General features: G+C 41.2%; 1 protein-coding gene across 1 annotated transcript in view; it reads right to left on the bottom strand.

Annotated features, from left to right (window-relative positions):
• CUBN (cubilin) overlaps positions 1-12,182 on the bottom strand; it is a 212,563-nt gene that overhangs the window by 117,308 nt on the left and 83,073 nt on the right. The window lies entirely within an intron of this gene.

The following is a 12,182-nucleotide window of genomic DNA, read 5'->3' on the forward strand; positions in this document are numbered from 1 at the left end:
TCATTTGGGTTGTGATCTCATAATGGCAAAAGTTTGGGGAGAAATCACTGACTTGTAATGACTAAAATGAAAATCCATTGGCAAGAACACCATTTGTCTTGGCTTTGTCTCTCTTACTTGAGAAAATATGTGTGCTGTAATAGACCACCATGTTGGTGTCCGATTAACATGCTACCCGCACACAGCAATCCCCCTTCTTACTTACATACAAATTTGAAAAATAGGTAGGTTTAGAGCTATTTAACCAGATACACATTTACAAAGAAGTTGAAGAGAATCAAAGGGTACATGTATACTACCCGCCAGATCGGCGGGTAGTGATTGATCTATCGGGGATCGATTTATCGAGTGAAGTGTAGACGCGATAAATCGATCCCCAATCGCTCTCCCGTCGACTGCTGAACTCCAGCTTGGTGAGAGGCGGAAGCAAAGTCGACGGGGAAGCCGCGGCCATCGATCCTGCACCGCGAGGACGCGAAGTAAGTGATTCTAAGTTGATCTAAGATACGTCGACTTCAGCTATGCTATTCTCGTAGCTGAAATTGTGTATCTTAGATCGATCTCCCCCTAGTGTAGACCAGGCCAAAGTAGCAGCTACAAGATTGCTAGTCAATGGAAATGAGGGCATTCTCACAATTACCTTAGCTGCACTGGGGAAACTCAGGGAAAAGATTCCCACCAGAATCAGTGGGAGCCTTAGTATTCTTGTGGTCAGGCCCAATTTTATCACAATATTTGTTTTTCTTTAGAGATGTGCTGAAACAATTGACAGAGTATGTTGAATATGGGATACTTCAAAATCTGGGACCAGGTTGCCAGCCCCTGTCTAGCTCCTTGGTGCTGCTCAGGGAGTACATCAGCCAGAGAGCAATCCTAAGTAGAAAGCTGGGGATTACAGGTGGGTAGGGGAATTGCCAAGTAGCATAAGCTAGTTCTATGCCACTCACTCTTGGACACTCTGGTGTAGGCGGCATTTCAAGACAGGACAGGGAAGGACATGGGCAAATCATGCTATACTCCAATGATCCTGGGTCAGCAAAATGGCCCCATGGAGGCTGTTCCAGCTAGTGCAACTTAGAGCAGCCCTTCGGTTAGGAAAGTGTAAAGGCATCTTCACACAGTACACCTCAGCTGGTCCTGAGGTTCTCGCCCCTCAAGTGATCATTAAATGAATGGGAAATGTCCTCCTCACAGCTAATGTCAACCACATAATGTATCCCAGCAACAGAACTTCTCTAGTTTAAAATAATGTTCTCTTTAATGCAAGTAAACTGATCGCACTGTAGTACTTTTCCTTTTCACAAAACTGATTTCTCCCCAGGTTTCTAGCTGATGTGATTTGGGTCCCAGTTTTAAGTGAGTCATTTCCACCTATCCTCAAGCGTGAACGGCTCACATGTCAGGCAGCACTGCAGGGAAGCAGAGAAGCATGGAGTAGAGGGGAAGAGGTACAGAAGACATCAGTGGGGATAAGAGGAGGTGAGTGGCAGGAAGTGGGGAAGGTGCCAACTCCCCCATCCTAAACTACTTCTGCTACAGAAGCCTTCCCCACTGCATTCATGCTGGGGATGGGGAAAGAAGTACGGGGCTTTTTGAAAATAAGGGCCAGATTTTTAAACAGTGGCTTCTGTTTTCCCAGGTGTAATTTTGCACCTGCAACTATACGTAGGAACAAATTAGGTGATTCAGATTTCTAAAATACCTTATCTGTGGGTACAAGCAGAGGCAGACATTTAAATAGCTGTACAGTGCCTGCAATGATTTGTGCTCACAAATTTGTAGGTGTAAAAATAGATTCCCAAGTCAGGCCAGGCTGACAATCACACCCTCAGTATTTCAGTCTAGCTCTTTATAATTTCACCCATTCCCACATTATTAAAGATGCAGCCTCCCTCCACTCCCTGCATATATTAAGAAAGGATACATGTTTGATACTAGAAAATCCTAAAGCTAGGAGAAATAAGGGCCAGATTTTTAAACACTATATCTAAACATTATCCCAGAAAGATGATAGAGCAAATAATCAAGCAATCAATTTGCAAACACCTAGAAGATAATAAGGTGATAAGTATCCATCAACACGGATTTGTCAAAAACACATCATGTCAAAGCAACCTAATAGCTTTCTTTGACAGGGTAACAAGCCTTGTAGATGGGAGGAAGCAGTAGGTGTGGTATATATTGACTTTAGTAAGGCTTTTGATACTGTCTCGCAAGACCGTCTCATAAACAAACTAGGGAAATATAGTCTAGATGGAGCTGCTGTAAGGTGGGTGCATAACTGGGTGGAAAACCGTTCCCAGAGAATAGTTATCAGTGGTTCACAGTCAATCTAGAAGGGCATATTGAGTAAGGTCCCGCAAGGATTGGTCCTGAATCCGGATCTGTTCAATATTTTCATCAATGATTTAGATAATGGCATACAGATGACACTTATAAAGTTTGTGGACCATAACAAGCTGGGAGGGCTTCCAAGTGCTTTGGAAGACAGGATTAAAATTCAGAATGATCTGGGCAAACTGGAGAAATGGTCTGAAGTAAACAGCATGAACTTCAATAAGAACAAATGCAAAGTACTCCACTTAGGAAGGAACAATCAGCTGCACACATACAAAATGGGAAATGACTGCCTAGGAAGGAATACTGCGGAAAGGGATCTGGGGGTCATAGTGGATCACAAGCCAAATATGAGTCAACAGTGTAACACTGTTGCAAAAAACGCAAACATTATTCTGGGATGTATCAGCAGGAGTGTTGTAAGCAAGACATGAGAAGTAATTCTTCCGCTCTACTCCGCGCTGATTAGACCTCAACTGGAGTGTTGTGTCCAGTTCTGGGTGCCACATTTCAGGAAAGATGTGGACAAATTGGAGAAAGTCCAGAGAAGAGCAACACAAATGATTAAAGGTCTAGAAAATATGACCTATAAAGGAAGATTGAAAAAAATGGGGTTGCTTGTCTGGAGAAGAGAAGGGAGACATGATAACAGTTTTCAAGTACATAAAAAGCTGTTAAAAGGAGGAGGGTGAAAAATTGTTCTCCTTAACCTCTGAGGCTAGGACGAGATTCAATGGGCTTAAATTGCAGCCAGGGTGGTTTAGGTTGGATATTGCGAAAAACTTCCTAACTGTCAGGGTGGTTAAGCACTGGAATAAATTGCCTAGGGAGGTTGTGGAATCTGCATCATTGGAAGTTTTGAAGAACAGGTTGGACAAACACCTGTCAGGGATGGTCTAGTTTTACTTAGTCCTGCCTTAAGTGCAGGGGACTGGACTACATGACTTATTGAGGTCCCTTCCAGGCCTACACTTCTATGATTCAATGAACTATGTCATAATAGCATTACCATTTTAGCCACAGTAGCACTATTTTCTTTTCCATTTCAATCTCTGCTTTTGCTAACTTTACCTGCCATACAAAGTGGAATCGGTCACACTCTGTAGTATCTGTTATAATAACAATAATAATGCTTAGCAATTATACAGAAATTTTCATCGGAGGAGTTCAAAACGGTTTACAAAGGTGTGTAAGCATCACTAGCTTTAATATTGACTTTCTCGCTGCGCCTCAGTTTTTCCATTTTTACAGGTGGAGAAACTGAGGCAAAAAGAAAAGGTCAAAATTTTCACCTAGAATTTTGTTTGACTAATTCTAGAAACCTACAGTCTGATTTTCAGAGGTGTCATGCTCCCACTTCTCTCAATGACTTCAACTGACTCACACATGTTTTCATTATGGGCCTTCCTTCTGTTGTAATCATATTATTTCCCATTAATTTAGAAATCATAAAATACAAGACAATGCAATTCCCATCAGCTTAATAAGCATGACTGCAAGCTGCCAAGCCACAACAGATGAATTAATTTCTTGGCATTTGGTGGTTTTAATATTAATCTTTCTTTATTCAGTTTCAAGTGTGCAATTGTAAAACACTCCACGTTAGAAACATACAATGCATTTCCCCTTCATATAATAAATTGCCCCTCCCCCATGGTTATTAAATTGATCAGTTATTGTGAGGATAAAAAAAACCCAACAACCCAGTGGACCATATGCAGGACCCCCGATCTGATGGCACAAAGCAACTGAAAAGCCAGTAGATCTGCCCCTTAGATTTCCCTCTGTCTGGGTAAATCTTAAGTGGTTTATGACTGTTGTAGCAGCTGCTAAACCGCTCCCATTCCCGGCCTCCTGCTGGGGAAACACATTGGGAGAAAGGAGAGAGGCATAGCCAGGGCATCCCTATATCCAGACCTGACAAGACAGGGGAAAAAGTGGGACAATTGCACCAGGACCTGTAGGTCTAATGTGTGTCTAAATGTGTAAATAAAGTGAAATAGAAGGGGGTGGGGCCCCAGCAATTACATTATACCAGGCTCCAAATTTCTCTTGATGTCCTGCCTACAGGGCCGGCTCCAGCTTTTTTGCCGCCCCAAGCGGCGAAGAAAAAAAAGAAAAAGAAAAGCCCAATTGAGCGGAGCGATTGAGATGCCGCCGAAATGCCACCAAAGAGGAAGCGAGGCAGTGTAGGACCCGCCGCCAAATTGCCGCCGCAGACCTGGACGTGCCGCCCCAACAATGGACGGAGTACCGCCCCTTTCTATTGGCCGCCCCAGGCACCTGCTTCCTTCGCTGGTGCCTGGAGCCAGCCCTGCCTGCCTATATCCCATATCCCAGCAATCACTGACTACCAGAAAGGTCTTTGCACAGAGGGTGTAAGTTAGAGGAGCCCCAGGACTGCTCTTAAATATATCAGGGGCCAGACCAGTTACTGGTCAAACCTAGTATCTGGGGCCCACAAAGGTAGCTTGAAGCCCCAGGCCTCTCCACCTCCATTGCTGCAGTTTGGCAGGACAGGAGAATCTAGCCTTGTGTCTTGTGACATGAAATCCCTGTATTAAAATATCTAGTTCACACCCAGAAAGGCAGATATTAACAGTGCAGGCAAAAATCATTAGTGGCCCAAAATTTGAGAATTTCCAGAATTAAGCCCTCCCTGCAATGTCATTTGGTTTGCCCTCTCCTCCCCCCCACATTTACATGGAGTCATTATGAGGACAGAGATCATTTACAGATATTGCTCACTACTATTGCAGCTGTGACTAACTCCTCTTTAAGCCCCCAAAGAACAAATCATTTCCTTTATTACACTATTATTCTTCTGCGTTTATCTCCGCTGGGGCATTTTGGAAGTCAAGGTCTGAAAGTTGTGCGCCGTTCTACTACTGCCATTCCCTCATCTTTGCAAAATGTAGTACTTAAACTTTGGTTTTGAGCCACACTCCAAGGAAGAAGAGCCCCACAGCAATTCACTGTAAAAACTATGAAACTGTGCCTACAGATGGGGAAAAGCTGGAGAAGCCAGTGACAGATTCAACTAGGAGGATGTAGCCTCTCCTCTACCCATAACTGGCAGCGGGTGAGGAGACCAGGAGCTTGCTTGATCCCCAAGCCTTTATTTCTCTGCTGCTGTCATCTGTATGCAGCAGCATATTGGTTCTGCAGGTGTTAACTTAGGAGTCCACAAGTTTTTAATTCAGCCTCCATTAATCTTCTACCAACACAGCTTTTGTGGGGTCATTTGAGTCATCATTGACACCTGAAGGACACACACTGATGCAAGATCTACCTTACAGGTTAGCAAGGGACACAAGTGACAATTGCCTCAGGGAAACTTCAGAGGCATGAGAGCTGTCACTCTTCTTGCATTCTCTCAGTTCATCCAAGGTCATCTGCCCCTTCTAACAGGATTACAAAATACCTTGGTGTTTGTTCCACACCACAGGCAAGCAACCCGGACTGATTGCAATCATGAGGCAAGAATTCAGCCTGCTCTTCTTCGGCTGTAGCTTTTGCAGCCCCTCTTTGTTTTTCAATACGTTACGTTCTCTTTGCTATAGACACTCTGACCAATGCCGTTTGCTCAGATCAGCCCAGCATTAAGTCTGCTTCATGTCATGCGTGCAGGGTCTGTCTGAATGCTGGCCCAGAGTTTGCAATCATGGAATGCATCACTAGCTACAGTCAATGTCCCTGTGTCATTCCACCTCACACTGAAGTGTTTGCAAACGGTAGGAGATTTTCAGATTTGATTTTTCTCTCAATTCCTATTCATCAGGGAAACGGAAGTCATTCCCTCATCAACAGGAAACACACTGATCCACTGAACATGCTTACAGAGATAATGGCTGTTTATTAACCTTGCCCTTGTCATAAAAATAATTGCAGAAGCTTTTATAAACTGCATTCTACTAAAAAAAGGTGTTTTGTCACATTTGGAAAAAAAAATTAAACAAAGCCAATATCCAACCCAGAACAGTAAAATTCCAGGGCCAAAGTGCTACTTTATCTTAAGCTGAATCCTTAGTTCAAGGAAATGTTTTTGTAAAATAATAACAACAAATTCCCTCTCTCATTCCCTCTTACTTAACTGCCATAGAAAAGTTAGATGTTCTAATACCTATTAAAGCTACACACAATACATATCCTGAACCCTGTATCTTTGTCTAGATGCCATACCTTCTGTTAAATTTAATTCCTTCCTCATGTGTCTTTAAATCAATGGTTTGAGAAAGATTATTATTAAATGCGACTGCTTTCCTCCGCATCTTGGCTGATAAAGGGTTGGCTACTAAATGAAGGCAGCTACTAAGCCAGCGCAGTGTTACTTGCAATCTACACAATCAAAATACAAGTGTGTTTGCTAATAGAAGGCAGGCAGCTTGCAAATGAAAATATATGGTCAGCTCCTCCACAGTCAGCTCAATTTGATGATCAGAGGAAATAGCAGCAGTTCTGAATGGGAACAAGACAAGAAGTAGCAGCTTTAAACTGGAAAAGAGAACAATGAAGCTAGGCATTGGGAAGTTGGTGACCATGTGATGAAATCACAGTATAATAATTTATGCAGGCAGGGCCGGTGCAAGGAAGTTTCGCGCTCTAGGTGAAACTTCCACCTTGTGCCCCCAAAGATACTCTGTTAGCTTACAGATGTCTTGATTTAAGGTTAAAAGTAATCTTTAAAAGTGTATGAAACTTCTCCTTTCTCCCATGTCGAAACAGCAGCTTTCAAAAGAGTTATGCAGTATAAGAGTGTTGCATTTGATTGACACATTACCACAGCAGGAGTGGATCCCTGCCAATTTACAATAATGTTCAGAAATCAGAAACTTCTAACCAGAGGCACAAGAGGGGAGAAAGGCTCCTTGTGTCCTCTCCTCCTTTCCCTTTTGCACTTCTGGAAAAGCAAGGCATAATCTGGCCAAAGCTACTTAAAAAAGAAATTAACCCATTTGGAGAAAATAAACAGACTGTCAAATCACTCAGCATAAAGGTGACGCTGTGTGTGTGTGTGATTGTCTCTCTTTCTCTCTCATGTGGAGAAAGTACATGGGAACTTTAGAGAAAAAATTAATTATGGAAAAACCAGCTGAATTGACTTTGGAAACTGATAAAGATTTCTCAACAAACCTACTTGCACGGCCAGAGTCCTAGGGGACCCTGCAACAGAGTACAGATGCAACTTGCTACCTATCTGAGCCTAGAGAAACTGGGAACATTTCAAATTAAACAGGCAACTATGACTAAGCTTGGTTTCCTGACAGTCACAAAGACATGTCTTTATTTAAACCCAAAATGGGTCAGACGAATGGAAAACTTACACTGAGCAGTAGACCTTTCCCTTTCTGCAACTCCTACTTCTAACATTCAAATTCACATACAGATTACTCACTGAAATTCTTTCAAGAATGGGTGATATTTTCTGTGACTTCAATCACTAATCCTTGGATGAGTTATCCAAACCACACACCAAACATCAAACTCTTCTATGCCATTAATTTTCTTCCACTGCACGTTGCTCCCAAAGCAGCATTTGAAGAATCTATTCTTAATACATGCTATGGCAAAAAGCTGGTCAATATTAGACCTGGCTGAATAATTTGTAATACATAATTTATTCGATTGATATTCCTCAGCATCTTGGCTGATAAAGAGTTGGCTACTAAATGAAGGCAGCTACTAAGCCAGCGCTTAGGAGTTTAGAAATAGTTTCTGGGGTGAATAATTGATATTATAAATTACAAATTCTCTTCCTGTAAATATGTTGCTTGAAGTCAACTGTTTTGGCATACATTCCTGCCAGTAAACTTATTTTTTAGACTATTTATGGAAAGTAACCACAAAAGGGGCTCAATATAGTTGTAGCAAATTCATAATAAAATGTGGACACATATTTGGGAATGTTTATTTGCAGTATTTGCCCAGCTCTAAGCTCTACAGCTGAGAGGAGAAAAAAAGTTCAAAAGCAAATTTTGATTCAGCCACGTTCAAAACACATTCCTATTTCACTTACTGGAACATTAGAGCATTTATCTGTACTAACCTTTTAAATAATTTTTATCTTGACTATTTACTGAAAAAGAATTTTGAATTGTATGTTTGATCAGTTCACAATTTACACTGTGTTGTTTAGCTACATAAATCACATAGCATTGTTCTGTTCCTTGATTGTAAACTACAAATATTATTTGTATTTATGTGTATTGTAAATCCCACTGTACTAGGCCCCCATTGTACTAAGTGCTGTAATAATACATATGAAGACAGAGTTCCTGTCCCAAGGAGCCTTCAATCAACTATAGGATTTGAAATTCATGCAGTGTCAGTTAATTAGGTTTGTTACCAGAGACATAACATGCATTACATTTGGAATTCAAATGATCTACAGACCAGAATCATTGGAAAATTGGAATTAACTGGAATTATGAATAATTTTGGAAGAATTCTGTGACCCATCTTTTGGAATCTAGTAATAACTTCAGTCAGAAATTAAGAAAGCCGGCTACAAATAATGGAATATCCTAGCTTCTTCCCCCTTCCTCCCTGCAGAATTAGAAACTTATTTTTATTTAACCCAGAATGTAATTTCTCTCCTAAATAGAAGACACATTGCCTGTTTTATTGAGACAATGGAAGAGAATAAGCTTTAAGTGATGCTGCATCTATCTCTGCTAATCAAATATTTTCCAGTCTCTGGCTGGCACCAAACTTTCCCATTAAATCAGCACAAAACATTCAACAGTGTTTACATCTGTCTACAAACATAGGGTCCATTCTGCTTTAATTGAACTAAATGGGAATTTTGCCATTTACTGCATTAGAAGGAGGATCCAGTCTTTAGAGGGCAAACAAAAATTAAGGGACAGGCCCTGCAATGTATTGAACACCCCAGTGCTTAATTTGTGCCAGGGCTTGCCAGGGCCCTGGCACCGCTGGCCTTGTAGTGGCACTTATGAAAGTAAAAAAAAATTGTTTGAGCCTCAGCACCTCTTTCGTTACAAATTAAGCACTGGAGCACCCTGAACTCCTCCTGAAGTTGAAGTGAATTTGAGAGGATTCAGTACCTAGCAAAAATGCTTAAAACCTTTTCTACAGCACAGAACTATTTGGGCATGCAGTATTTGGGCAGCTGCACAATGGAAAAATGTCCAGAGGCTGAATTGTGTACACCATGTACTCAGTATGGGCAAAGTGCCCCAGAGTAATTTTTGGAAACTTCTCCTATATACTTTAAAACCTTGGGAAAAAAAGTGGGATTTCTTTTAGTAGCATAAAGGTCTCGGGGTTCCCTTGGAAAATACATACAACGGCTACCTACCCTGGATCTAGTTGCTAGGAAACCAGACAACAAATCGAAAGTTCAAAAAACATATATTTGGTGGCCTCTCTTTCTTTTGGCTGAAATCTTAGTAACCACTAAAGATTGTACAAGGGATGATTTATAAAGGTCTTTGCATATTACTGCACATGACTGGTTAGAAGATGGTATTCATTAACAGGAGAAGAATTTGTACTTTCATAATCACACTTGAATTTGGAATTAGTAATCTACAAAAATCTATTTGCAAGATTTTTCAGATGTATTCACTGGTAAATTTTAGTGTCACACTTAAAAACTTACACCACCACACTTAAAGTGAATTAGCAGTGTGCATGTAAAATCCAAGTTAAGGACATGAATAGTATCAGAGTTTGTTTGTTGTTTGTTTCAGTTACTTTCAACTGATTCTAATTATAAGGAACATTGTACATGAAATTTGCTGTGAGATACAGATCCAAAAACACTATTACACTAAGAATAATTTGGATTTGATCCTGAAACTTTTACTCACACAAACATATTTTAATCACAGAAGTTCCACTGAAGAAAACTGGACAACTCATGTGAGTAGGGGCTACTCATGAGAGTAGAGGTTTAAGGAACAAGCCATTTCTGATATTCTACTCACTTTCACATCTTTGATCTCCTCAGTTCTGGTTATTTTCCTTCATATGCTACAGGCTGAATATTGAATGACTAAAAGACTATCAAGACCAAAATTTTCATTATTCAACCAACATTTAGATATATAAATAAAGGTCTGATGTTCAGGGATATTGACCATCCACTATTTCCATTGGAAGCTGTGAGTGTAAAGCACTTCAAAAAATCAGGCCACTTTTATTTAGGTACCAAATGAGATTTTAGTTATCAAATGTTAAGTACTTATGTTAGAAAATGTTGGCCTTCATTCATATATATCACTTTATGCTGTATTTTCAAAGTGCTGTACAAACATTTATGCCTTAATCTTCACTAGCCTGCATGGGGTGAGTATGTAAGTATTGTATACTCTTTACAAAGGCAGCAAACCTACTTTTTCATAAGTGGCCTCTAATTTTGGGGGGCCCCTTTTTGGGGGCCAAATCAAGACACATAGGTCCTGATTTTAAGAATTGCTGAGCAGCACTTATAGATCCAATTAACCATACAGCACCTCTGAAAATCAGGCCCAAAGTGTCTCAAGTTTGGCCCCATAAGAAGGCACCAAAGTTCATGGGCACTTTTAAAATTTCAGCCCCCAGTGACTGGTCTCAGGCTACACAGCAAGTCAATGTGAGAGTTAGGACTAGAACTCAGAAATTCCTGGTTCTTGGCTCCATGCTTGAGTCGCTAGGCAGAACTCTCTCAAGCAACCTGTCAGTCTGCAAACAGTTACAGGGACTAGCTACTGCAACCTCGTGCAGTGGCTGTTTCTGCCATGCTCTACTGCAAGGCTAACAGTCTTTTCACTTTCTTCTAACATAAACACTTAAAATATGTAGCAATTATTTAGGTTTTTTAACCGTTATCTTCTGCTAGGTAAAAATATAGAAACAAAATAATGTCGTTTTCTTTAACTAAGAGCCATGACTCAAATATGCCTCTCTATGCCCCAGCCAGCCATCAGGGCTCCCCTGTGAAATCCAGCAGAGGGAAGAGGCTAGAGAGGCACAACCCTTTCTAACTCTATTACTCTGTTCTCAACAGTATGTGGTGCCTATATTTAAAGGAGAAAGGATTACATATGTCAGGCAGAATTGAAAGACAGAACAGACCAAGTCTGGCTATGCTGTAGGGGCCAAATCAATTTCACTTGTCAGATTCATTCAAAACCCTGCAGTCTAGTTACTAATTCTTTTAAGAAAATGCAGTAATGCACATTGCAAAGCAGCTGACTGTCTTACGAACATTGCTTAATAACGTAGCTGGAGTGCATAGAGAACGTGTGTCTTCTCACAGAGACAGTTGCCCTTGGTGTAATTTAGCACTGACAGACCTTTGGCCTCCCAACTCTTTTTTCTTTCTAGAGAAGTAATTCAATCAGCGTATCATCCCCACAACATCCACGGTGTTACCAAGTGTTGTTTCTTTCTTCAAGAGCACATTGTAGGAGCAAAAATGAACTTTGCATGTGTCTAGGGTTACCATATGTCCGGTTTTTCCTGGACATGTCCGGCTTTTTGGTAATCAAACCCCCGTCCGGGGGGAATTTCCAAAAAGCCGAACATGTCCGGGAAAAATACTCCCTGGCTTACCTTAGAGCGGGCGCCGGGGGCTGCTGTGCTCCCTGACTCCTGGGCTCTGTAAGCGCTCAAGCTGCCCGAGCACTACCGGCTTCGGGCGACCCCCATGCCTCTGGACCCTGTGGAGTGTCCTCTTTTTTTATTTTTTAAATATGGTAACCCTACATGTGTCGAGCTTCCTAGAAAACAGCAGAATTGGAATGAACAGTTTGCAGCATCAAGCTTTCTCATCGGGAATAAGCCCCTCTAAGGGCTGGTCTACACTTACCCCCCAAATCGAAGTAAGGTACGCAAAT

The sequence above is a fragment of the Terrapene carolina genome, unplaced genomic scaffold, assembly GCF_002925995.2.
Source record: "Terrapene carolina triunguis isolate 2854851 unplaced genomic scaffold, T_m_triunguis-2.0 Scaffold84, whole genome shotgun sequence".
Classification (NCBI taxonomy): Eukaryota; Metazoa; Chordata; order Testudines; family Emydidae; genus Terrapene; species Terrapene triunguis.